The 25868-nt window shown below is 39.4% G+C and overlaps 1 protein-coding gene across 4 annotated transcripts in view; it reads left to right on the forward strand.

Moving 5' to 3' along the window:
- The window catches only part of LOC124069352 (receptor-type tyrosine-protein phosphatase F), a 154057-nt gene that overhangs the window by 601 nt on the left and 127588 nt on the right, over window positions 1–25868 (forward strand). The window lies entirely within an intron of this gene.

The raw sequence follows: 25868 nt of genomic DNA on the forward strand, positions 1-25868 counted from the left end.
TTGAATGCCCCCCCTCCTCCCCATTGAACTTGAGACGCAGCTTGTTTTTTTGCGGTGCCATTAGCTAACTTACCGCAAAATTGGCAGCCCGCATGTGTTTGTTTTGTGCGTGCTTTGTAAAGTGGGCTCACTGTGAACATGCCTCTGTGGACGGTGTCACGTTGAAATAGTGTAAGTCATCCCCGTCTGGCTTCACGTCGGACAGCCACGCACGCAGTTTGTTGCTGTGTTTTGAACGTTGTAAAGCTGACCACAAGTTTAATTGCAATGCAGAATGAGGGCAACTAATAATCAGTCTGCTGGAAAAGAGTCTCGCAGGAACTCTGCATTTTAATGAAGGTGAATGGGGAGACTTATTTCGACAGACAAACGTGCGCGGAGTTGGCAGCGGACTGAGCGCAGGCACTTTTCGGTGACTAAATGGCTGTAGTCTTTGCAGGGATGAAAGCTTCAATCAAGCAGAAAATCATCTGAGAATCACTAATGAAATCATGAACACGAGCAGTGGTGATCTTAGGGGTTTGAGCCTGTCGTCTCGCTATTTATTTTTTTGTCTTTAATGCAATGAAAGGATTTGCTTCCATTTTTTTTTGAGCTTATGTTTAAAATGCTTTGCTTTGAGTTTTTGCCTTTTCGCTTCATGTGTGCGAGCTGCTTGAGCACGTCAGCGAGCGCCCGAGCGCCCCCGGCACAGGAAATGCTCTTTATTTAGTTAACATTAGCAGAGACCGGTAAGTCATTGGAGTTCTTGTATGCTCATCAGTTGTAAAGGTTCCTGTCTTGTATGTGTCATTCATCTGCCCTTATAAATCACCATTGCTGCAGCACAGGCTGCAGAGATGGGCTGCTGAGGCAGAGGCATAAATTACATCCAGTAGAGAATTCAATTGTACAACTATTTTTGTGACAGCTTTTGCAGGTGCATCACTTCATTTAATAGCCTAAAGCCCTCTTCAGGTCTTCAACAGATCTGAAATGGTGTTGTGGGCTAGTTTTTTTTTCCACAGGGTTTATACACAAAGATTCACAGCGTTGCATCAAGCCCGCATCCCCGTTTGGTTTATTCAAAGACAGGATTGGAGGCAATTTTGCAGGGTGAGCGACATGCTGAAGTAGCCTCATGGCCATCCTTTATCAATACATGAATCCGATTAGAGCTGTCACAGACACAATGAAGAGACCTAACCATGAGCCAAACTGTAACAGGATGATACAGGGTGGGTTAGTTTCTTGGAATTGCATCAGAGGCTTTCTGCAACTGAAGCCCAGGCCTCGCTGCTTGTTTGGGTTTTCTAACCTTCATCTCCTGCCTGCTATGGTATATTTCTATTCTAGAATCAGGGTTATTTGATATTAAATGGTCCTATAGGGCGTAGCCTACATAGTACTACTGGATGAGGCCATAGAGGGGGAGTCTGCTATAAAATATTATGGCTTTCTTCTGTCACTGGAGAATACATGCAGATTAGTGGAGACTTACTGTGATTTCTCCCCTAAAGAAGATGTGTTAACAATCTTATGGACTCAGAGTAACCTGTTGTTTTCTGGTGAATAGATATTTTATCATATTAACCTGTGTTGACAGTGCTGTTAGGTACCACGCTGCTGAAGCATTAAGATTTTCTTCAATCATGTTGAAGGGAAGCTGCAAGGTTTCTTTTCTGTGTCCCCCTCTTTGTGGGTTGTGAAAGCTATTATACAGTGAATCTGTTGCTTTTTGATTTTTTTCTTCTGTGAAATAGTTCAAAGTGTTTTAGTGCGGTTTGAGCACGGCGTTTATTTGCTGAATATTAACACATTCCCACAAGCTTTTTGGCCTGTTTTATACTCCAGCCACTTCAAAACAAAAATTATTCCAGAGAAGACATATGACTTATTTGACCTAATCCTCATGACTCCTGAGGGATTACGGCATGGCCCACAATGGATCACTACTTCGCTTCCTTCTTTTGTTTCTTGCCAGAAGAGTCAACGGTTCGTTTGGTGTTTCCATTGGGATTTTTTGAAAGAGCGCCTCTGTAAGTAACTAGGTTAGGCCCTTAGCTGCTGACGTCATCCACTAGACATACAGATTTTTAAAAGCTGGGCTACATACAAACGACATCAGTTAACAGGTACTGTATTAATGCCAACTGCATTCTTTCTGGATTGACTTAGTGCTGAAAGAACAGAAACACCTGTTACATTTTATTTTCTGTCATCTTTATTTTTTCACAATATATAACTGAGGAGATTGACTACGAGCGGAATCAACAGTGTTTGTTTCTGTTTTACTGGAATTTTTACAACAGTGATGCAAATAATCCATAAACAGCATCAGAAAACCTTAACTTCTTAGTTTCCATTGATGGGTATTATTCCTATCGTGAAAATACCTGCAAAATAATGTACGAGTGACACCAACAACCGGTGTTCCATTTGTTTTGTTTTGTTCTTTAAATTCTGCCTTTAAATGCTTTTACTTACAATTTTTATGCTATATCTGTTGTGTTTGTTGACCTGGGTACATCTCTTGTCTGTGTGAGCATTTATATGTAGTTGTGTCAGGTATTTCCTGGCAGGCCTGGTCTGGGGCTAGTAACCAGAGCATCTGCCTCAGCTTCCTCAAATACCGTTGCGCTCTGGCAGGGGCCAGGCTGAATGGCACTGTTAAAGAAAACTAGCTCCTCTGTGACCACACGCTGAAAAACCACTCGGCACAACCCTGTCCCAGCTGATGCTTTCTCATGCTTTCCATATGGGTAAAATCTCAGTAATTTCAGGGCCTTGGAGTTTTAATGAGAGGTTTTGCCCATAGTGTGTTGGTCTGTGGTGGGCGGGATCAGCGTTTCTCGGGTTTATAGTGGATTATAACTGTTCTGAGATGTCTCACTGGCCCACTCTCAGGGCGTTGGCACACAGAAACCAAGAAGTCTTTTTTAACCAGGCAAACTGGTTCAAACTGGTTGCGATAGGGCTCTTTGGCGCTGGGCTCACATGAGTTAGCTATAACTTAAAAGTTTACATTCAGAATTGCAAATCAGGTCAGTTTCTATTGAAAGAGAGATGTGGTTTAAAGAGTCAGATTCAGCTACAGAAATGGAGTGTGCTGCATTTCTTCTTATCACGATGTTTTAGTCTTCCATCCATAGGAATACCATGAGCAAATGCTATTGTCCACACGTAGAAACAGGGTGCTCTTAGTAGCACGCTTGGTGGATTTTTAACAATGCTTGTTCCTTTAGCGTCAGTAGGCATAGAGGCAAAGAGTGATTTACTACTCTGTCTGCAAGGGTAATGTAGGAGCAATTTGACTGCTGATTGAAACCAGGTCTCCCATTTCAGAGTCCACTGGTGGCATTATAAACCATTTACTCCGATGTTTTACAGGGTACCCCTGCAAAGGGGAAAGTGGAAACAGGCACACGGCCTAAAAAAGGGCCTGCGCCACCATCAGAGGCCTATTTTTATCAATTTCTTGTGTGATTTGTTGTTTTTACTTCAAAGTATGTTAGTGCTACCGAGCGAAATGGTGAATATGGATGACATTGAAAGGTCAAATGTTAATCTTTTATGTTTTTCATTTAAGCAAAAGGACCACCAAGATAGAGGGGGTCCGTCTGTTTTGGATTACACAGCTTTTTCTCTTAGGACAAGAGCTTTTTTCTCCAGCTGTTATGTGTGAATCAGAACTGCACTCAAAATTATGTGAAAATTGGTACAGGCAATTTGCTGTGTCGTGACATCTTTGCACTTGTTCTATATCAACATATGTCAGAAAGAAGCCATTATGTCCATGGACCAACCAGCCTTAATTGCACTTTTACCACCTAAGCCTTAGACAACACAAAAATCATTGCAAAGTCAAAGTGCTGAAGTGCAAGAGCTGCTGACTTTTTTTTTAGAAGAATAAGTGCAAAGACTAACGAGTGAAAGATGTTTGGAAATTTGATGGGTGAGCCTTTAGGATGTAAGTATTCTGTTAATGCCACTGGTAATGACCGAACATTAGCTACCAACATTTGCTGCTGCAAGCTTCACAGTAAAAGATGAATAATTATAGTTGTTTTTTTTTTTTTAAACAGCCACGGGATGTCTTAGCTTACAGTCATTAGTGGAGGCATAACCTTATATTAAAGGTGGACTAAATCTGCATTTGGATGTTTTCACTTTTTGTTTTTGTTAACTGATTACCTTTACATAAGTTGTTAACCACAGTGTGCATTAATTCTGCATGCTCATTTAATATTTGCAGCTTATGAACAGACAGATAAGAAATATCACTGCTCCTTTTGCTGGTGAGAGATTTTCTGATGTGAGAAGTGGAACTTTCAGAAAACTGTGGAATATCATGCTCACAATGAGCAGCTAGCTGCTCCATTGGTATGCACAACAAAGTCTGTAGTGAGAAGTAGAAACTGTTGCTATTCATCTGCTGTCCCTGTGATCTCAGATGGTCCCAGATGGCTTTGCATTCTCACCGCATTGGCCATCTAATTATAACTTTTAACCGCCAAACACATACAAGTTGATTATTCTCAGGTGTTCTAACTGTTTTATTTATTTTTATTTGCCATATAAGAATATATCATATCTAGTCACTTACTTTACTTCTCTCCAATGACATTTAAGAGTCACAGTCCGCTGCACCTGAAGTGGATGAGGTGTTGGTAAGGTACAGAAACAGTTTCTTCAAAATTTGTGATGTGTATTGAATTTGTTTTGATTATTTTCAGTGCCATTATTGTCAGGGATTACATATGCTTAAACAGTTAAATACCCAGAACAGTTAGCTAAGTATGAATGTAAATGGCATTGCTAGCCCACCCATGTGAAAATAAATTATTGTTTTTGTCCAAACATAGTATTTACCGCTTTGTGAATGCTTGATGAGTTAGGTGCTTACTCATAACATGCCTTCTGGCAGTGTGGGAAAATGGTTTTTCACAAGCTAGTACAGTAGAGGATATGCCCCATACTTGCAGTACGAGTCCAGTACGAGTACAAGCCCTTACTGTTTTTGTGAGAAAAATTATTTTAGACCTGTAATAGTTAGTCAATTAATCATGCAAAGATACCAAATATTTACCAGTTGCAGCCGCTAAAATATAAGAACTTAATACTTTTGTGAGTGAGTCATCATTTTGAATATGTCTTGGTGTTTGGATTATCATTTGGACAAAACAAGTTCTCAAAATTTGGTAAAGTTAACCAAAGTCCATCATCGTATCAGCCTGGCAATGCACAAAGTTATATGGAGACATTAATCAATGGTACAGGTAGTGTGCGTAGCCTTGTCGTACACTTATACTACATTACAACAATAAATTGTATCATTTTGTGTCATTCATTTCAATGTGCTTGATCTGATACATGTGATGAATAACACAATTGACCATGCAGTTTATTCCGTATCTGTCGATACAATACAGTGGTGGGGTTGTTCAGCTCAAATGAAGTTGTTTTTGTTATATGGTAAATGGCTGCTTTGGCTTGGTGTAATCCAGCTGAAATACCTCTTGAAATGGGACAAAACTCCATTGTTTAATTTTGTGCTCTGTACTTATATTATGCCTTCATAAAGTTGAGTGTCATAGTAAATTGAAAATGGAAAAGTGAGTCTCATTGTCAGGCAGTGGTTATTTGTGCAGTCTTGAAAATATATAAAATCGTGATGTTGCTGTAATGCATCACACCCTACTGTGAATTTTATGAATCATTAGAGCTCAAATAGCTTCATGTCCTACAGTTGCCGCTCATTGGTTATTACATCTTCGTTTGAGATCCTAACAACAGATTTTCTATGGATGCTCATCCTGGGTTATGGCCCAGTAGACAGATTTATCACATCTTGTGCATTGGTAAATGTACCAAAATGTACCAGGGAGTTGACAGGAACGTGCATGTCAGACCTTGGTGCCTTGGCTGTGCATTTGCCCAGTCAGCAGAAGTGCACTGATGACACACACTTTCATTTCAGACAAATGGAGCAACGGCTCACCGGCAGTCGTCATTGGTTTTGCTTATCACTGTCAACCTATTCTTCTCAGGTTCTCATAATTGCGACACATACAGAGCCACACACACACACACACACACACACACAGGCACACACAAACTGGACCAGAACATTACATGAAGGTCAAACTGTCCTAACAGTCAGCTGTCTTATCAGGCTCGACTTTAAAAGGACATATTCCATGCTTCAAAAATGAAATAAGTGTGACAAATTCACATAGGTAGATTAAACATTGACCGTAATGTACAAAGAACCGGTTTTCACACTGAGCTTAGGTTGGATTCTCAATGTATTCAACGTATTCTTTGAAAGGTGGAAAACCTGTTCTTTTAGTGTTGCATTTAGTTTCTTATTAACCACTGACAAAAAGTATTCCCTATGTTTCATAACTGATTATGGGATAGAATTAATTGACTCTTGACAGTCATGAAGCTATACTTTATTTATGTTGTTAGAAAACAAATTGTGACTCTGCGTTTTTTAGCTTCTATGCCTTATTTCATCAGAGGGATGTCAGCACATCACAGCGTTTCCCTGTTTTTCTTCTCTTTTTTTTCTCTCTAAAAGCCTCTTTCCTCAAGGGGATCTGTCCAAGCCATTACCAGTTTTGGCGAGAATACGGTTATACAAGCAGACTGTCTGAGATTTTGTGTGCACTTTCAGGTACAGAAATCATGCTCACTGTTCAAATGAAAGATCAGAAATCAGTGCCAAGACACTGTCAGGACACTCCACCAGGTTGCTTTTAGTTTATGGAAGCGGCGAAGATGAAGGAGAAGAAATACATGACTGACAGCTGGAAGTATAACACTTCTGAAGGATGACTTTGGTGCAACTGCGTCAAGACAGGCCAAAAGCATTATTTTGTGTATATAAACAAAAATTCATCATATGATCATGCATTGATTAAAGCAGTGAAGTCTCATTGCCACAAGTTGAGCGTGCTAAAGCACAACAGTGAATGGCAGAAAAGTGCATGCCTTGCACTCCCACTGCCCCCGCTGATATGGCAGATGGATAGGATTGGGGGGGTTCTTGTTGGCAGGGAGGAACAGAGATGACAGCTCTTCGTCCGTGGAGGGCTACCAAGGGCCTTGCCTCTGAGCACCTACTGTGCCCTCCTGACAGAGCCTTGATGCCATCATAGACCATTAGCGTTGACAGCATGTCATCATGTCACACTGGAGCTCATGGTCAAGCAGGGAAAAGTAAAAACAGTAAATAAAGATGGCACACTTAGAAATAAATAGGGTTTTTTAATGCCAATTCGAGGATTTCTTCCTTCGTTTCTCTTCACTTTTACATTAAACCAGAACTGAGCTCACTTACATGTGGCGTACAGATGATAATTCATTTGCATTTTCGCCTGCTGTCCAAATGCTCTCTCGGCTCATGCCCTTTGCTTTGAGCATAGACTGTTGAAAAGCCTCCACAGCCAGTGTTGGAGATGTTTTTCAAGACGCTGTGATTTGATTAGACCCAAATGTATGACGCAAGTGAAGACAAGTGACTCCAATAAACCCATGTAATGCAATAATTCAGTGACTGAATTAAGGCCTGTGCAAGGCTTAAAACACTGTTGTTGTCACAACTAGGGTGAAATCTCACAAAAAAATTAAAGACTTAAGTATAAGGCTGCTTACTGTAAATAATTTACTCCCAGGGCCCTAGCTTGTGCTTGTCAAATGCTGAATTATGTTTCATCATTGCAACGGGTCAGACTATGAAGAAGCCTATCATATGCAGTATATATATTTTTTGTGCAGTATATATATTTTTTTAAGATAACAAGATGCAGTTTTAAATACAGTTTTACAGATTTGACAAATTTGCCTGATAGTTTAGCAATATTTTAGGACTTCATGTGAAACAGTAAAGCATTCCACCCAAAGGGATACACATGTAAAATTTCTGCCATGGTATTTTTAATACTTACTAAATACTGACATTGACATAATGTTGCAATCGTCACAAATAATTTTGTCTCTTTCGCCCATTAGTAATGACTTTATAACCAGAAGACACTCCAATACTTGTTATGTATGCATGTTAATTCAGTGTGATGTTACTGAAATTATTAACATACTTTTTAAAGTTTAGAAAAGTGACAGATATAACTTAAATTTCTAACGGTTTCCATCAGGGACATGGTTTTATCACTCATATCTCTGCACAAATAAATGAAGTAACAGGGAATGAAGAAATACTTTTGAATTTGCTTTTAATGGAATGTCTGTGCAGTGACTGAAATGATAAGTTATTTCCTGTATCCTGTTTATATATAAAAATATGGGCTATGATAATATAAATGACCCAATACTCAGTTGTGCATTACCAGCATTCATCAGACTCACAATAAGTACATTTCAAGGTTACACACTGTAGTGCGGAGCTGAAATCATGTACATTTTCCTGACTGCAGTCAGAAAGTAATGGAATATCACAGCACGAGGTCACAGAGTGGTTTAGGTGGTGGTGGGGAGGGGAACTCATTTGGCTCTGTCTGTAATAAATGGAATTTATTGTATATTTAATGTTTGCAGACACTAGATAAAAGGCTGATTTCCATTCCCACATGGTCTACAGGTTATTTTTCATTGCAGCCCATCCATGGGTGTGGTAGATCCCTTATATAAATAGTTTTTATTCATTTTTATGTTTATATTTATTGGAACAGATATTCAGGCCAGGGCTGCACGGTGGTGAGCGTTGTTGCCTTGCATCAAGAGGTTTTCGGGTTCAGGTCTGGGTCTGAGCCCTTCCGTGCAGAGCTTGCATGTTCTCTCTGTGCCTGTGTGGGTTTTCTACTCCGACCTCCTCTCACAGTCCCAAAAAAACATGCACATTACATTAATTGGCCACTTTATATTTCCCCTAGGTGTGAGCATGTATGATGTCCAGTCCAAGTTTGAACCTCCCCCCGCGATCCTGCACAGATAAGCGGTTTTAGAAAATGGATGGATATTCAAGCCAATAATATCCTCTAATAAGACTTACACATCACAGTATTTTCAACCAGAGCTAATTTGCAGTGTTTATCACCAAGTAGTAATAATCATTAAAAATAAATAAAGTAAGTGTGCCCTATAAGGACATATGATCTGATAATATACAGGTGATTTATATTGGTCATCCAGTAAACCGATGAAATAAAGTAAAGTAGTAAATAAAGTAATTGTCTTTTAGATATTTGGCGATATTATATTCCGTTCCAGCGGACTAGAGCTGGCACTGCCACCTTCATCCTTTGAACCTTTGTTATTGTCTGCACTGAGTTATTATGATTCATATCTTGATTTCTTCAACTCCTTGGTCATAGTTCAAACGCTTTCCTTCGCTTCCACCCTGTGTTTCTGCCCACCAGGAAGAGTCAAGCGAACCCTGTGGGCACAGCAAGGTGAGATCCATGCTGCAGCTCCCTCTAAAAGGGCAGTGATTCATGAGGCTGGCTCTCCTGTCCCTGGGGCTGGGAGCAATAGCTGGCATTATCTTCTGCAAATGGGTTTGAAAATGCTCTTGGCCAGGTTGACCAGGGCACTGATTTATAGCTCAAGATGCACTGAAGGGTTAGGCTCTCTTTTCCAGCACAGGTACAAGCCCCCACCACCGTTGCATGCATGAACATGTTCACAGCTCTTATGTATACTCACACCTCCCCACTTGAGTGATCGCAGTTGGTGCCCCTATAGTTTAAGTTTTCTCTGGCCATGCATTTAGAGGAGGGAAGGAAAGAGAGAATTAAATTTATGACACCAAAGTTGTGGAGTGAACGAAGTAGCCTGTTGTTCTTAATACATCAAGCAAAAGGATAAGCAGTTTTTCCACCTTTATCTCTCTTTGTCAAGGCCTATATATAGATATGAACCTTATCCTTGACTTGAAGTAAGAACCACTGTCGGAGAAATAGAAATTGCCCCCTGAAAATTGTTCCTTTTAATCTCGAATCTGAAGCGAAAACTCTTTTCTCAAAAATGGTGTGAAATAGTGTGGTTAAGCCCTCCTGGATAGCTGAGTCTTAAGAAAGACTGCTGATTGCTTTGTGTGTCTTCCTCCCTAATAAGCTTTATATCCATGTCTGAGCTTTGGAGTCTCCCAGCACTTATGAATTTCTACTTTCAGCCAGGTAATATTGCCTGCAATATTTGAGATAATTAATTGACAGAGTAAACTGAAAATGTTTGAAATAGCTTGAGTCACTTGAAATCGCGCAGATTTATTTAAAGCCATCAGTTGTCACAAAGCAATTAATGTGGCAAACAGCTTCGCAGAGCCCCTCAGAAGGGCTAGGAATTTTCTACTCTCTGATTCCCACGCTTGTTCATCTGCATTACACAGCGATGGGGTTATGCTTTACGCACAAGCAGGCGTCAGTCTCATTATTTCAGTAAAGAGTCAACACTCACTCAACAAGGATTACTAAACCAGTCAAAGTGATAGTCATGACAGACTAACCAGTATGTTTTCACATAAAGCATGTCCTTTCCTGCAATTGTGTTTAGCCTTTTCTCATCAGAATAGCAGGGCCTGGCAGAACCAGGGGGTGGGAAAGTCAGACTGCAAACAAGGGTTGCGCAAACCGGATTTGACTTATTTTGTGAAGCGTTTAAAATACAAACTGACAGGGAATGTTTTAGCCCACATCACCTGCTTCTAGTGTTGCAGTCCGCCGCTCTAGAAAATTCCCAGTCCTTTCTCACCATTGTAACGTAATATCTACATAAAAGCAGTGAGAGAGCTCGTGTTTCATCTCTCCAAGAAGCCACTGGAACTCTCTAGAGGATCAGCAGCAGTTGGTTTGGGTTTTAATGAGTGACATCTAAAGTCTGCATGTCTAAGAGGTCTGTCCACGCTATCATCCCTCTTCTAAACCTCCTGCACCTTCATCCCCACATCTGAAAATCACCTTTTCTCAGCTAGATGTTAATGTTTCTAAATGGTGTACTTACAAGTGGATTATTTAAAAGGCTATGTGTCAGACAGATCTTTATCTGGCGGCTTGGCAGCTTGACTCGGACTCACTCGGCTTCCTGTCTCTGCATGTTGATTAGCTTGTTTTTCTCCGCTTTCCATGTTTCGCTGTGTAGTCTTCTGTGCAAAGTCACCTCATGTGAGAACTCCCAGGGAATGGTTAATCCTCTTCTTGCCTTCTTCATTGTAGTCGTAGTGCAGGGTAGTCTTAATTTTGGTGCATGAAATAGAGAATCTGATGATATTTTTCATTCTGTATCAGTGTGATAGGCCATAATTTGACTGTATTCTATGTATGTCTTTACAGAGATGTCCTTAAACATCAAGCACCAGAAATGTCTTTTGGCTATGTTAATGCTTTATGTGGTTTTTCATTCTCAGACCGCTGATTAAGGCTGCTTAAGTAATGGTGGGACTTCAACTGAACGAAGAAAATATTGCGAAATGGAAAGATTGGACAGAAGTAGAATATATTTTCTATCCGTTTTAGATCATTGGCAATCCCTTTTTATCACTGGCAAATGCACAGGCTATCTTCTTTTAATGCAGACAAGGATTATGGACACTTTTAACCTTTTGATCAGTTTACTCATTGCTACTCACTTCATGGCAAAAACTTCACCCTTGCGTAAGGTGCTTTGGAGGTAAGGCAAGGCTAGCTAATATTTGGCAGAATGAGGCACATTTATTCAGTAATATTCAGGTATTAAATGTCACATGAGAGTATCTCATCAAGGTTAGATACTACATGCTGTTTTTCCAGTGAACATTTCCCAAGTAAATGGAAAGTAAATGACTACATGACTAGTTTTTATACATGAAACCCTAATGTGACGGAAGGACAAGTCAACACTTGCACACCAAGCTTATAAGAAAGGAAACTATGGCTTGCCTGATATTTGTCTCCTTTTTCAAAGAGTAAATAGGCAATGGCACACTCACCAAATAATAAAACTCACCAATAATATGTAGCAGCATGGCAAAATAAGGTATTTCTCCCTTTTGCTTGCTACAGGTCTTATCTATGCTTTTGTACCTACATAAAGCCCAGGCACTTTGATTAGATGTGTGCATAATCTGTAGGCATATTTTATCTGCCAAAGGAAGCATGACAGCCGAACAAACAAACATCAAAGTACAGCCTATCAAGTTGGGAAATAAATTTGATTTTTATGTAAAAAATTAATTGGCATCCAATTAGGTGCTCATTTTAAATAAAACACCTTGCAAAAGTACTCCAGGTTATGTTTTGCACAGTGATCAATGTGGACATATTCTACAGTCTTAGTCACTGGGCACAAGTTTGTTTGCAGTATGTAAAACAGAGTCAGTCCAAACTTTGATGCTGATATTTTAATCAGGCAAGGGTTATTTATAAGTTTGCAATTTAATATCAGTAATGCATTTTAAATATTGTTGATGGTTGCACAGCTGTGCAACACACTATAGCCATTATTACTGTTTACCTCAGTGGTTTCATATTATTTTTTATATAGTATCTGGTTGTGTAAGAAGTTCAATAAGTAAGGAATGGCAGTCTTTGTAGCTTATGCAGCAAAAAGTGAAAAAGCAAAGTAAAACAAAGCAACACTTTGCTCAGCTCTACCAGCTTTCCTCACCAACGAATGTCAAAAATCAGTGTAATTGTACCTGCTAGCTTTTGGCTTTCATCATTGTGCTTTTGGTAATGGTTACAGTGTTGAGTGGAGAGAAACTGGAAATTCTTGTCAGCTACTGTTCCAGGAGCAAACAAAGGATTAGAAATGGCTAGTGAATCATATATTTAATACTGATCCACTAAATTCCACTCCAGCCAGTTCTGGTGTGGTCCGAGCCCAATGGACAAGTTTGTGACTGTCCTGTCACCTTAGTAAAAAGGAAACAAGGTTGTAGATGCAGGGACTTTCCATATCTCGGGGTGAAATGAACGAGGTTTCTGGTTTTGGTTGAGAATCGACAATCTGGAGTCCTCGAAAATGCCAACAAACAAAAAAGGATTTATAAGATAAGCAAAAATAATTTGTGGTTGTCTGCATATTCATTGCTGACTTGTCTCATTATTCAGAGGCTCATTTACATTTTAAGCAGCATATCATGGTCAAGGACTGTGTGTACTTCCTCCCATAAGCCTCTGGAGCATTCCAATGAGTTTACTCTTTGAGGCAAGAGATGAGCCTATTGATTAGACACCTTGACCTGTGGTAGTAGCAGATGAGCAGTCACACAGTTCTAAAGCTTCAAAGAGTATTGTGGCAGTGACTGACCTTGTTCGAACTAAATTAAGACTACAAAAACGTTTATTTTGTAACAATCATTTAGTATGCATAAATAACTTAATTGGGTTTGTCAGATCAGTGGATTTATTTTGTGGTGAATTTTTAAGGGAATGCAGACCTTTCAACTTACATTGTCTTTCCAATTATGCCATTCCCTCAGGCTTTCATGTGCAGCATTTTTTTTTTGTCACAGAAGTGAAGCTCAAGTAAATGTTCATCAATAGTATGTCTTTCTGCCTGGCTTGATACATATAATGTGTTGTTTTGGATGTGTGGCAGCCTAAATATCTGCAGCAAGTGTGACTAAATTTTGAAATATCTTTATGATTGCTTGTGAAATGAGATCACACTATCCTTGGTTTTCAGGAAAGGAGAGCCTGCATGGATTGCTTTGTAAAATCCTTGCATCTCTGAAATGTTTTACAGGCAAACTGATATGTGATATGTTGGAGAGCAGTATCAGTGATAAATTATCCACTGACAAATTGGAAAATGTAATTATCAGCCTATTATTTTTCCAATAATGGAATTCCAGGCGTAAATTACAACCAACATTAAATGATGTTCATTTAATATTGGTTCAGTTATTTCAGTAGGATATTGTGTTTTCCTACATATACTAAGCAATTTGTGTGACTGGAGAAACATTCTGTTGTATGTTTCCCTGAGATGTGCAGGAGTGAATGTTGCATTTGTGTGAGTGCAATCCTGTTTAGTGCTGCTAAGCATCCCGGACTACAGATTGATGAATTCATTGTTGCTTCTTCTACTCTGTTGCTTTTTTATAATTTTTTTTGCGTGTTTTTTTTTTTTTTGTCCACTTTAAAATCCGTTCATGCTGTTCAATGTAGCAGCTGGACTTGGTTTGATTCAGCTGTCTGTGTCGGTGCTGACACTCGGTCTGCTAAGTGATGCCTTTACATACTCTCGGGAAACTCCAACACATGACACCTTTGTTGATGTTGAAAGCGGCCGAGTGCACCTCGTCAAGCAAAGCATTTTGTTTAGTGTACTGCATATTTTTGCCGTTTTGTGCTTTCTAGGCGTTTGACTGTCTTAACTGTGCTTGAAAGAAACATGAAGAATGAGAAGTGCACAGTCAAGAAGAAATATTTATACCAGTCTGAACTAAATATTACGGTTGTAGAAATGTCCATCTTTACAGTCTTTTAATCCTAACATAAAATGTGGATTATAATTTCAACTCATGTCAAAATGCATAACAGTTCATTTACAGTTTATCAGCCCGAGCGTGTTGGTGCATTACTGCTGGGTTTGACTTTAAAATGCATGACCACTTGGAGCTTAGTCCTCAGTTATAGTGCTATTTCTGTGCAAAAGTATTAGGCTAGGTAGGTAATTTAATATAATTTAAAGTCGTTTCACAGTCTCTAATCTAGTGAAGGAGCCGAGCAACAGGTGAGTGCATGTGGTCAACCAACAGATTTGTACAAAGAGTCTATTTAAATCCAAGGATCCAATAGGAGACAACAGAGAAACTTTCAGAGTGACTGAGCAGGTGAGGCAAAGGCAGGCCAGTGATCCTGAAGCCAAAAAACATGAGAAGCAAACAGAGATTTAGCCTGAGGTGTATACCACTAGGGGTGATGGTGCAATCCAGCAAAGGTGGAGAGGGAATAGTTACTGGAGGTAGTTGGGTTGATTGACAGGTAGTGGAGAACAGGTGTGCAGGAGAGACGATGACTGGACGATTGACAGGAAACGCCCAGCTCAGCTCGGATAGGCTCAGACAGGTAGACAACCAAACAGGATGGAGTGTGGAAGGAGGGAGGGGAGAACAGACACACAAGAAAACAAAACTACCCAAGACCAAACTACCCAATCCTAACACAAAACCAATCTAGTAAAATTGACTATGGACTACAGTTTTTGAGCAGTAGGATGTCATCATTAATATATATTCCTACAATCGTAGAGAACAGCTGTAACAATAAGTATTTACAAAATGAAAGCTTGCGGTACAATGGTTATAACAGTGTGAGGTGTAATTCAAAAGTCATAATACTCAAAAAACATTTTGTCTAGTGTAGGCTGCAGAATATACCCAAATATGAACTGAATACAAATTGTGCGAAACCTGAGTATGAGCACCCGACAAATTACCCACATCCAAATCAGGGACGAAAAGCTGTGAAATTAAACAGTTCCTTTTCTGTTTGATACTTTTCAAGGTTATTGCCATCATTAAATGATGGGAGAGACTGCCACAACGGGGGTTCATGCTGGATCTTAAAGAGCACAGAGGCAGCTAGAGGACCGGAGCTCAGCGGGTGTCTGTCCTGAGGCTTTTCTCCACCCTGGTATGCTGCTCTAACGTGAGCGTGTGCTTCATCACATTAGCGAAAGCAACAGTGCGACTGCCATTTGACTGAGCTGCTTAACAGGCCGACGCAGTGTTTGTGTGTGATGCTGACCCAGGAGGAGCAGTGAAAAGCCTGCTGCGGAGCACTGGGTCCTCTAGCACATGTTAATAAACAAGCAGGAAGAAGAGGATTATATTGTTCTTGTCAATCTAGAAAGTTAGGATCAGTAAATGGCAGTTTTGCCTGAGGATGACTGCAAATAATGCAGTATCTTGGCTTCTATATATGTTATTAATCTTCATAATAAAGATTATACCCACTAGCAGGGTTTGACAATAACAATTGTCCTGTCGCTCTGGGCTAGTTGTGCCAAAAGAGCTTTTGGTCTTAAAATTTTCTCAGAGATAAGCCTGTTATCTTTGCCTCTCTGCTGCTCTGCCATGGTCGTACTCACTGGTCTTGTCCTTTTCCTAACAAGTGATATTGGACACAAGGTCTGGTTTGATTTAGCTAGCAAAAAACATAGGAATAATACTTAATTTTATGATTTGTGTTTTCCTATGATATGATGAGGGTTTTTTTTAGGCTAAAATAAATGTATTACCTAATTAGTGTTTTAGTGCAGTTTTATTGACTTGCTCACTGCTCCAAATCTTCTCGCTCCCCTCACCCCCATCTATTGCTAGGAAACAATAAAAATAAGAGGGTTCAATTAGACGAGTACACAGTGGAAAAGCAGCAGCGGTGCCGATTGGCTGCAGTTGATTGCAATACAAAAAACTACTGTTAGGTGAAATACAATACAGAAGTATTGCATCCGTTACTATTTATTTGATGAGTTTAATTAAGAATTATGACTAGAAGCTATAATTTGCTATGATTGCAGATGTCAGTTGAAACTATTTGTCTTTCTTACAAATACGTGTATTACACATATGTGTATTCATTATTGACTACATTTTAATTATAGTTCTGTTGTGAGCTTTGTAATCAAAGCTTTCCCACACCGACCTACTTTTTAAAGTAAAAAGTATATCCACTGAAGCTTAATTATTCCCTAAGTTTAATAAATAATTGCTCTTATGAACGATAGAATAGGCTGTTCCATTTACTGCATCAGCACTGCTGATTTTATTTATGATATCAGTGGCTGATTAGTGGCTTATTTTTTCAATTAAATAATATATGGAATATAACAGAGTACAAACTCAGTATTGTATATATATAACATACAATAAATAAAAAATACATACTATAACATAGTATGTTTAATTTTGTAGATGAACCCATACAAGAGACTTTCTTTCACATGTTATGGAATTCAGACACTTTCAGTGTTATTTTTCTTGAAGGGTTTGAAATTTTGCTAAACTTGTTAAATTCGCTAGAGAGACAATTATGAGTCAAAAAAAGAAAAGAGTTTTAATGTATTTTGTGAGCTGGTGTAAATTGGTATATTTTTTTTCACATTTGACTCAAATTTGAATATTGAAATTTGTTCTGACAGCCTTAATGGATGCCATCACAGACTTAGTCAGAGCGGCGTTTGGAGCAGTTATGACACCATGTCATTTCACAAGTTTTACACACAAAGAAATATTGCATGTTGTTTGTTTAATTGTGTAACTACTATCGAGATTGAAAATGATGACTACTATAACATGTGTAGGCGATTACTGTGTGCAGCAAATGTATCTGGCTGACTTTTTAGGAAAATTGCAGCAAACACTGACTAAATGGCCATACTGTAACCACAGCCAGCAGCACCTCAGCTTTCTCACACCCCCGCATCAGCTCCCATTAATGTAGTTTCAAAACAGATGTGGAGACTAGCTAGCCTCTTGAATACCCATTCTCCATGATTTCCATGTTAGTGCATATTATATATACAAAAAGGCTTCTGACTGTTTGTAAAGAGGGCTTGCTCATGAATGCTAAATGTGCAGCAAGGGCCAATTAACATTATGGAGTTGTTAAAAATAATATATTTTAAATTATTCAGAGTCAGCTCAAGGAACACTAAGGGATTTTCCCAAGGATTTTCCCTAAAGGCTCTGACTTGCCCTGTAAAACAGCCAGTATAACACTGCATAACAATTAATGAAAAGACTAATTTGGTTAGCCAAAAAATGATTAATTCACTTTGTTTCCTTTCCAACTAAACACAAAAACCTTCAGCCTCAGTTTCAAGTCTTTTGTCCATCTTCAGAGCTTTCCATCTCGAAAAAAAAATGTTTATCTGATCTCAGAGTTTTCCTTCATTTCTTGTTCTACTTTTAGACCTAAGATATAACAATGGACTTTAATAACTGACCCTAACACACTCAGAGCATGAGACTATCTGAAACATTTAATTTTTTTCCACTTTAAATCCTCATAAATCTTTTCTTGTCTACTGGTGCTCTATTTTGTACTCATCTAAAGTAGTTTCTGCATTGCTGTACGAAAATGTTTTGCAGCATTGAACGCATGGAAATGAGTGTTACTTGCTTGGGACAAACAAAACTGAAACTCATGACACATCCTAATGGGCTTCTTACAGATTTTATGTAGTTATTTACATATACATACATATATATGTTATATGTATGTATATATATGTGTGTGTTTATTCAAGTTATTTTAACAGCAATAGCATCTTAGCAAAAAAATGCAGAGCAACAAAAACACACTCTATGCGCAAAGTACAAAGACAGGCTTGTTTTCAAGTGCTGTATGACATCACAGACTTTATTTTTTTAGAGTTTGTTCGTTACAATACGGGACGCATCATGAACCGCCCTGAGATTTGTCCCATCAATCTAGTTTGAGAGAGTGGGTCTCTTCACAGGCTGTGTGCAATTCTTTTATTCTGGCCCAGTTGGGAATGGTGATTGGATCCCAGTCAACCAGCAATAGATGGATTGGCCCTCGACCAGAATGATTGAGTGGTGCTGCTGTCTGTGCACGTGTATATAGCTTTGTGTGTGGTCGTGCATGGCCGTGCGTGCTTACCCTGTATGCACACGTGCTGCTCTCTCCGAACAACAGCACATCTGTGTCACTCCATCGCCTCGCTCTCATTTGAATTTTGAGTTCTCTCAATCATCACCAGTACTGCTGTGCTCTGTCATTGGCTTGTGGACTGCAGGATGGGACAGTATTCCTGTGAACAAGTATTCTTGTCTTTGCCTTCAAATTATCAAGACACAGCTGAATGTAGTCCCAGTGGAAATGAGCATTCAGGCTGACACTGTAAGAGCATCTGTAGTGAAAGATGAGAGAGCATATGAGATGTGAAATAGAAGGCAAACTTTGTTTCACATTCATGAAACAAAGAGTTATTTCAATGCAAATGTTTGCATGCAGAGATAATCAGAATATCTCCAAATCCAAATCCATGCTAGATTGCACAAAAATGTAATCCACAGAATGCACAGTTTGTTCGCAGATCATGCATTTTGTAAAAAAAAATAAAATGTTGATCTTAAGGCTTGCCACTCATACTTGTGTGCACCATGTTGTATTAGTCTATTCCTTTTTTAATGACTTGGTAATTGCTTTGTCCCTGGTTATTGAGATGACTGCCATGCACTATTACACCAATTTAATGGTGTGTAACTATTCCTCTTAACAAAGCCATCAATCACAGGTGTTACTATGGTAACAGTATTAGCCATTATGCAGATGTTGTAATGAAATGCATGTCACACCTAGTAAGGTAGCACAAGTACAGCAAACAACTTCCAGTACTTGAGGAAGTAGACGGAAGGCTTGGAGTGTAATTTATTAAAAATCAATAATACTTTTAGATTTTTTTTGTCCTCCATGTTTGAACTTCACTTTATGAAAATTTGTATAGCCTGTAGAGCAATCAGCAGAAATTCAGCCTTCTGTTTTTGTGTAAGGGCCAAGTTATTACAATCAGAGCTGCTTAAACCCTTGACTCCTTTTTGTTCTGCTCCAACTGTTTGACACTTTTGTACTTCGGTTTTTCCATTTAAACCTGGGTTGCCTATTTTGACTTTGAAGGTGCAACACATAAAACAGAGCATGGCAATCTGTCCTGTGGGAACACTAATGGGTGTTGCAGATGCCTTGGATGACCATGGTTTTAGTCTTTCTTCTGCTCCCTGTTAGAGATTGGATCATCTGTTTTCATCTTACTGGCAAAACTGTACTAGCTTATGCATCCCCAGTGGCTGGGGAGCAAACCAGAGGTTTGTATAGTGTATAGTGCATAACTCAAGGACTTTCAACATGCAGACTAGAGAAGTTGAGATCACATCTGCTCCACCTCCTTGTCTAGATGACCATGGTTTAAATACTGTGCAGTATTGACCCTGTAGTGGTTCTTCTACAAAAGAGGTTGTTAAAGCTGTTTTCATTCAGAGTTGTAGCCTCTCTCTTGAGGAATTGAGATTGCCAATCCAAGATGCTGCGACTACCCTGTTTCTTTGCCTTGTTAACAGAACACTTTCCGAAGGTCTTCACTAGTTTCTGGAAGAGGGCTCAGAAAATGCTGAAGCATTTCCTGTTGTGGTTAAAAAAGAAGTAGTCTACACTAAACCCAAGCCCTATTTCCAGCCTTTGGTACCGAGCTGTCAACCCAAGCCTGAGAACTGCCATCTATCAGCCCAAGCCACAGACAAATCCAAGCCATTTTACAGCCTGCTAAGCTCTTGTCAGGTCCATTCCCTATATCTCCTAGCCACAAGCCTGCTAGCCTCCTGCCAGCTCTGGTGCCTTTGTTGTCTAGTCACCGGACGGCTAGCCTCCAGCCAGTCAGTTCACTGCATGAGCCTGCCCTGGCGACACCTTCTGGGAAGTCCTTCAAGAAGCGTGGCTTCACTGCTAGGCCTACGCCACTAGCCTCCAGGTTGTCCTCCACAACGGCTTTGCGAGTCTTGTTGTTCTCCTGCTCGTGCTCTAGAGCAACTCTATCTGCGATCCAAGCGACCAGGCCTTCAGACCTTGCAGAGTTCTTTGGCCCCATCTCCTGGTCACTGCACAGACCTGCCACACTCAGTGATCTCGCTTCCAAGCTGTTCACCTGAGGTCTCTGGCTCCACCTCTGTCCTGCTTCCGGGCTGGCCACCTGAGATCTCTGGTTCTTCTGCTTATCAGGTCCTGAGCCATCTTCTTGAAATTTCTGGTTCCTCTCCTCTTCAGTTCCAGGACTGTCTGCTCAGTTTGCCTTAGTAGAGGCAAATACCTAACAATTTGCGATATTTATAACAACCTGAGCAAAACTGTTCCTTCACATTGTGCAATTGACCCTGCTCTGCAGAAACAAGCACTCTCAATAGGTGGACCTTCAGGACTGTTAAGCTGTGTAAAACGTGAAAACAAAGTGAGTCTCGACTATGTATAAGGATAAATGGTTGGGCTGAATGTGCAAAGCTTGATTTTTCACATATGGGCGATGAACCATAAACCATAAATAAATCATAAATTACACTTCACTACAGCCACCATTTAAAGTTTAATTTTTTCAAAATAAGTAACACAAAACATGTTATTTTCTATGATTATTTTGTTTTCACTGTTGCCATATTAAACCATGACCCGGAAATTTGACCTAAGCGCTGAGAATTTTGTAAACTGGTGCAGCCCTTCAACAATGGCATTCACTTCACAGGTTTAATGGAGAAAAGCAGCAAGTCCTTTCATTTGAAAAAGAGTAACTACAAATAATTGTTTATTCCTAGTTTTTATCTCCAGATTATGGATTTTGTCTGTCTAAGTGGCTGGCTGGGGAGATAAAGCTTATTTCCTTAGCGTTAGTGGTTTTCCATCCTTTTTGAACCTCTGAATAACTATTGGGACATGCAGATTTATTCCACAGATTTCTTACCGATGCCATGCGATGTGAAACCCCTTTGGAATGAGTTTACTGGCTATGGTATTATGACAGGCTTGGGTATGCTCCCACCCCCCCATACCCCTCGACCTCTTCATTAGATAAATAGGGCAGTCTATTCTTTGGCCTTCACATGTGATGGACAGCATCAGGCTGTTTCCGATACCCACCGTGAGAAATGCGGAGACAAAAGCTTCCCTCTCCTTCCCCTTTTTAGTTTCCTCCCTTTTCTTGCTCTCTTGTTTATGGCTCTCAGAAACTGAGCATTGTACAATATCATATGTCTTTGAAAGGTCCACAGAGGGTGGGACTCAGCAGATGCTGATTTTCCCCACTCGCCGTGTTTTTCAGGAGGAAGTTAAATTGATCGGTCACACTTTGCACAAGGACTGTCGTAATACATCCTCCTATGGCAACAATGCAGCACTGGATGCCTTTTCTCTCAGACATATCTTTATGCATTCCAGTGTGGATTTAGACACATTAAGGGAATTATTAGGCATGTAAAGTCAACACCAACGCCTCAGCTCATGTTCTCACTGCATAAACTTCTTTTTCTGTATGGTTTCTCTTTGTTTTTTTTTTGTTTTGCTTCCCTGTTGAAGTATGACTGAAAGTACATCTTCTAACTGAGAAGATGAATTGTGAGGCTGTGAAAGAACCTAAAATGATCCGCCGTGTGGGGAAGAGAAGTTATTTATGCTTTTTCATAATGGTTCCACTAAAAGGCCGAGTGTGAAGCTGTCTGTAATAGTGTAGAGGGGTGTGGTTATATGCTGGAAGTAGTTGGTGTTCCTGTTGGTGATGGGTTTTACAAGAATCCAATCTAAGATTGCAGTTTATAATTATTGCCATTGTTTATTCATCTGTAAATCATTTCATTAAATTTATTTACAGATGAATTGATGGCTTATGTTGATTTACATCATAATGATGCAAAACAGATAAAAGCAGTAAATGCCCACATTTATGAAGCTGAAACAAACAAATGTTTGGCAGATTTCCTTGATAAAACCTCTTACTGATCATTAAAGTTGCTGTGGGTTTTCTGTTGGTTGACTAATTGTGTCTGCACTAATCCAGTATGGTGTTTAATATTAGAGAACACTTTAAAGAAGAATGAGATTCTAGCAGTACAAAACAGCTTTCCTCAGATTTCAGACTGTTGAACCAAACCAAAGCTTTATTTTGTGTACATACTGTTAGCCAAAAACACTAAATTGGTACTGTTGAATTGCTGAAATGTCGTGGAAACCTACAAGTTATGCCTTTGTGACGGACCTGAAAGCTAAGCGAAAAACAGTTCATCAGCACTTCTGTCTCTTTACTGTTTGTGCACTAGTGTAGTCCGACAGGCAATCCATCAGCAAGCAAATATAGTATGTGTCACTGAGGAAAGTACTCCAGCAGCAGAGTGAGTGCCACACACATCCATATATTTAATGTCCATATTTGATATCTAGTCTCCCTGGCTTGAAATTCAAAACCTTGGATCTCCTCCCAAGCACAACATGTTGTGGTGAATGTGTTTTACGCTACAGAGCATTTTGCTGTTACTGCACGCATTTTAAATTTTAGTGTTTTTTTTTTTCCTAGAAATGTTTTATGAAAATGAAACCTAAGCATACCTATGATCACGCATGGGACCATAACTGCTAATTGCTTTGAGGATTCTTTGTTTTTGTGTATGGAATGTGTCTCACAGTAGGATGAGAATTTACAGGGGGTGGCATCTAAAAAAAAATCTGATAGATTTTCCATATTCAACCAGCTTCACTAAGACGGCACACTACCAAATGAGGCTTATGTTTATTGTTAGATTAGAAGTGCTTTCTGAAAGGCTGTTTGTGCCCTCCTCCTTTGCAGCTCATTTTGTAGGCAGGCTGACAGTTTTGAAAGAACAGGCCTAAGGGAATGCAGTGCACACACGTCTGATGTCGTATCTCCTTGGTCCAGCACTTGTTCTTTTGGAGCTCTGCTGAACCAGTCCTGCTCTTCATACTTACCAGACCCTCAGGCCCCACTTTGATCTCCCTTAACAACCAGGACAGCAGTTCAAGCATCTTGTTATATTTGACTGTTTAATCCATCAAATGTGTTTGTCTCAGCAATAGGCTAATGAACATCTCTATCTAGGACTTGTCGCTGTTGAATAACTCCTGTGATAACATGTTTATGTAGCATACACTTGCATGAAATTTTAAAAGGATAATTGCTTGTTTCTGCAAATTGCTAGTGTCCTGGTACTGTTGAGTTTGATGCTTATTCTCCACACCTTCACTAAAATATTGTGACTTTATAGCAACTTCCAGCCATCAGATTTAGTACAGGATTCTGATACTGTGTTCTTAGCTTGGTTGTGTGGCAAAGCTTTACACATTTTTAGTAGAGCATAAGATTTAGACTCCTGAATCAGCCTTTTTCAGTTGTGTCCTTCTGCTTGCATGTCCAATACAATCTACTGTATCAGCCCCCCCTTTGGCTAAAATGCCAAGCCACTAAGCAAAATGTCTCAACTAATTAGGCCCTTTAGAGCAAAGCTGTAGAAATGCATCATATGAGTAACTTTTTCTTTCTTCTTTTGCTTTCCTTGTTTTCAGAACTATTGTTTTGGTCCTACATTTTGACTTTACTCTGGTATTCTTGCATTCCAGTTGAACTACAATCCCAAATGTTGCCATCAGACTGTTATGTTATATAGGAAACATGTGTTATTGGAGTGATGTAGTTCTGACCTTGAATATATTTCTGAACTGTATGTTTGAACAATACAAAATCCTAGTATGTTATTTAGATGTTCCTATTTGAGACTAGTGTTGCTATTTGCATCTATGTTGAATGATTGGTTGCCATTTAGAACAAGGGTTTCATCTGAAATGCTGCTGGAGTTTACAGGGAAAAATGTTGGAATATCAGCAGTAGAAGTCAAATGTCGAATTAGTGTGTGTGTGTAAACTCAAGGGAACACACTGCCTATCCTACTTGTTTTTGCCTAGACTGACAATTTTAAATTAACATTACATAGACTGCTGTCAATTAAGCAGAATCTTGATACAGTCAACATTCATCTTGGTTAGATTTAAGTCTCTGGGCTGGCTTCTAATTTTCCTTTATAAGTTATTGGATGTAATGACTACAGCAGTGTCTTCCTGTTGCACTGGTTTGTTAATATGTCATATTATGTTTAAAAAGCTCTCACAAATTTGATTATTAGTACAGTTAGAGATATATGTAGTACATACTTGTTCTTAGTCACACTTCTGTTATAAAATCCCACTGAGAGTTAAATAGAATTACAGTGCTCTTCCAGGTCTGTTTCAACTCCTGACAGACATTTTAGTAGTTTGCGTTCTCAGTGCAGCTGCCCCCAGACGCTTGGCACATCTGATCTCTCTTTCATAGCCATTTGCATTGCTCACTTACTTTCAATTGGTGTTCTTTTTTCAGACTTTGCATAAAACCTTCAATTAAATCTCTATTTCTGAATCTTTGGGGTGGGGCTCTTTTCGTCTCAGAAATGTCTTCTGCTGTGGAAAACAAAGCCACCTGGATTCAGTGTAAAATCCATAGGCGGTGAACAGAGTAGACGCGGATGTATCCTGTTCATGAGGATGTATGGACTATCACAGGGATTGTCAGTTCTCATTTGTTTATTTCACAGCAAGCACTCTTGTGACGCAAGCTGACTGGCTCTCCTTGAGAGTATCTTGTGGATGTCGGTCTGTATTATTGATGCAGAGAACCATGTAGAAAGGACAGGCCTCAGGGATGTCTGTCTCTGTTTGGAGGAAAACCTCTGTTGCCCATATTTTCTAACCTTTCTGAACCGTATGTTTTAACAGGCCTTTAGACAACCTTTCAGCAATGGCCCATATGTATGGAAGTGCTACATCTGGAAGTAGGGATCTTTGGAAACTGATTCTAGGCATCTAGTTATACACCTAGAATCAGTTTCCAAATACAAATTTGATGCCTGTCTCGTTTTGGAACTGGCTGGCATCATACATTTAACATGTTGCTTTAATTACTCACTGACTAAGTGAACTAACTGAGTGAAAACAATCATAAACTCAACTTCTTTTTAGATTTGTTCAAATTTCTGCTGCAACCAGAAGTTGGCAAGAAATAATAAAATAATCAAATTAATCACAGTATACAAATGAGATAGGATGGCATAGGTTTGCATTTGAGAAGCTTTAACCAGTGAATGTTTGTTATTTTTCCTTTCTAAAAAATTCAATGATGACTTGTTTATCAAATTAAAATAAAAATATCAGACTTTATTCCCGCATTGATTGGTTTCATATGACTGCTACCAGATCATCTTAATTAGGTCAGTTTTGTTGCCAATCCAGTCAGGGCCTGAAATTGTCTTTTTTCACAATTGACCAGTGCTCAATTCAGATGAAGCTGTTGGCGGTGAAAGGCTTTTCTCCCTTCGAGCTGGCATTCAATCCAGG

Source organism: Scatophagus argus, chromosome 13 (assembly GCF_020382885.2).
Source record: "Scatophagus argus isolate fScaArg1 chromosome 13, fScaArg1.pri, whole genome shotgun sequence".
NCBI classification, from domain to species: Eukaryota; Metazoa; Chordata; class Actinopteri; family Scatophagidae; genus Scatophagus; species Scatophagus argus.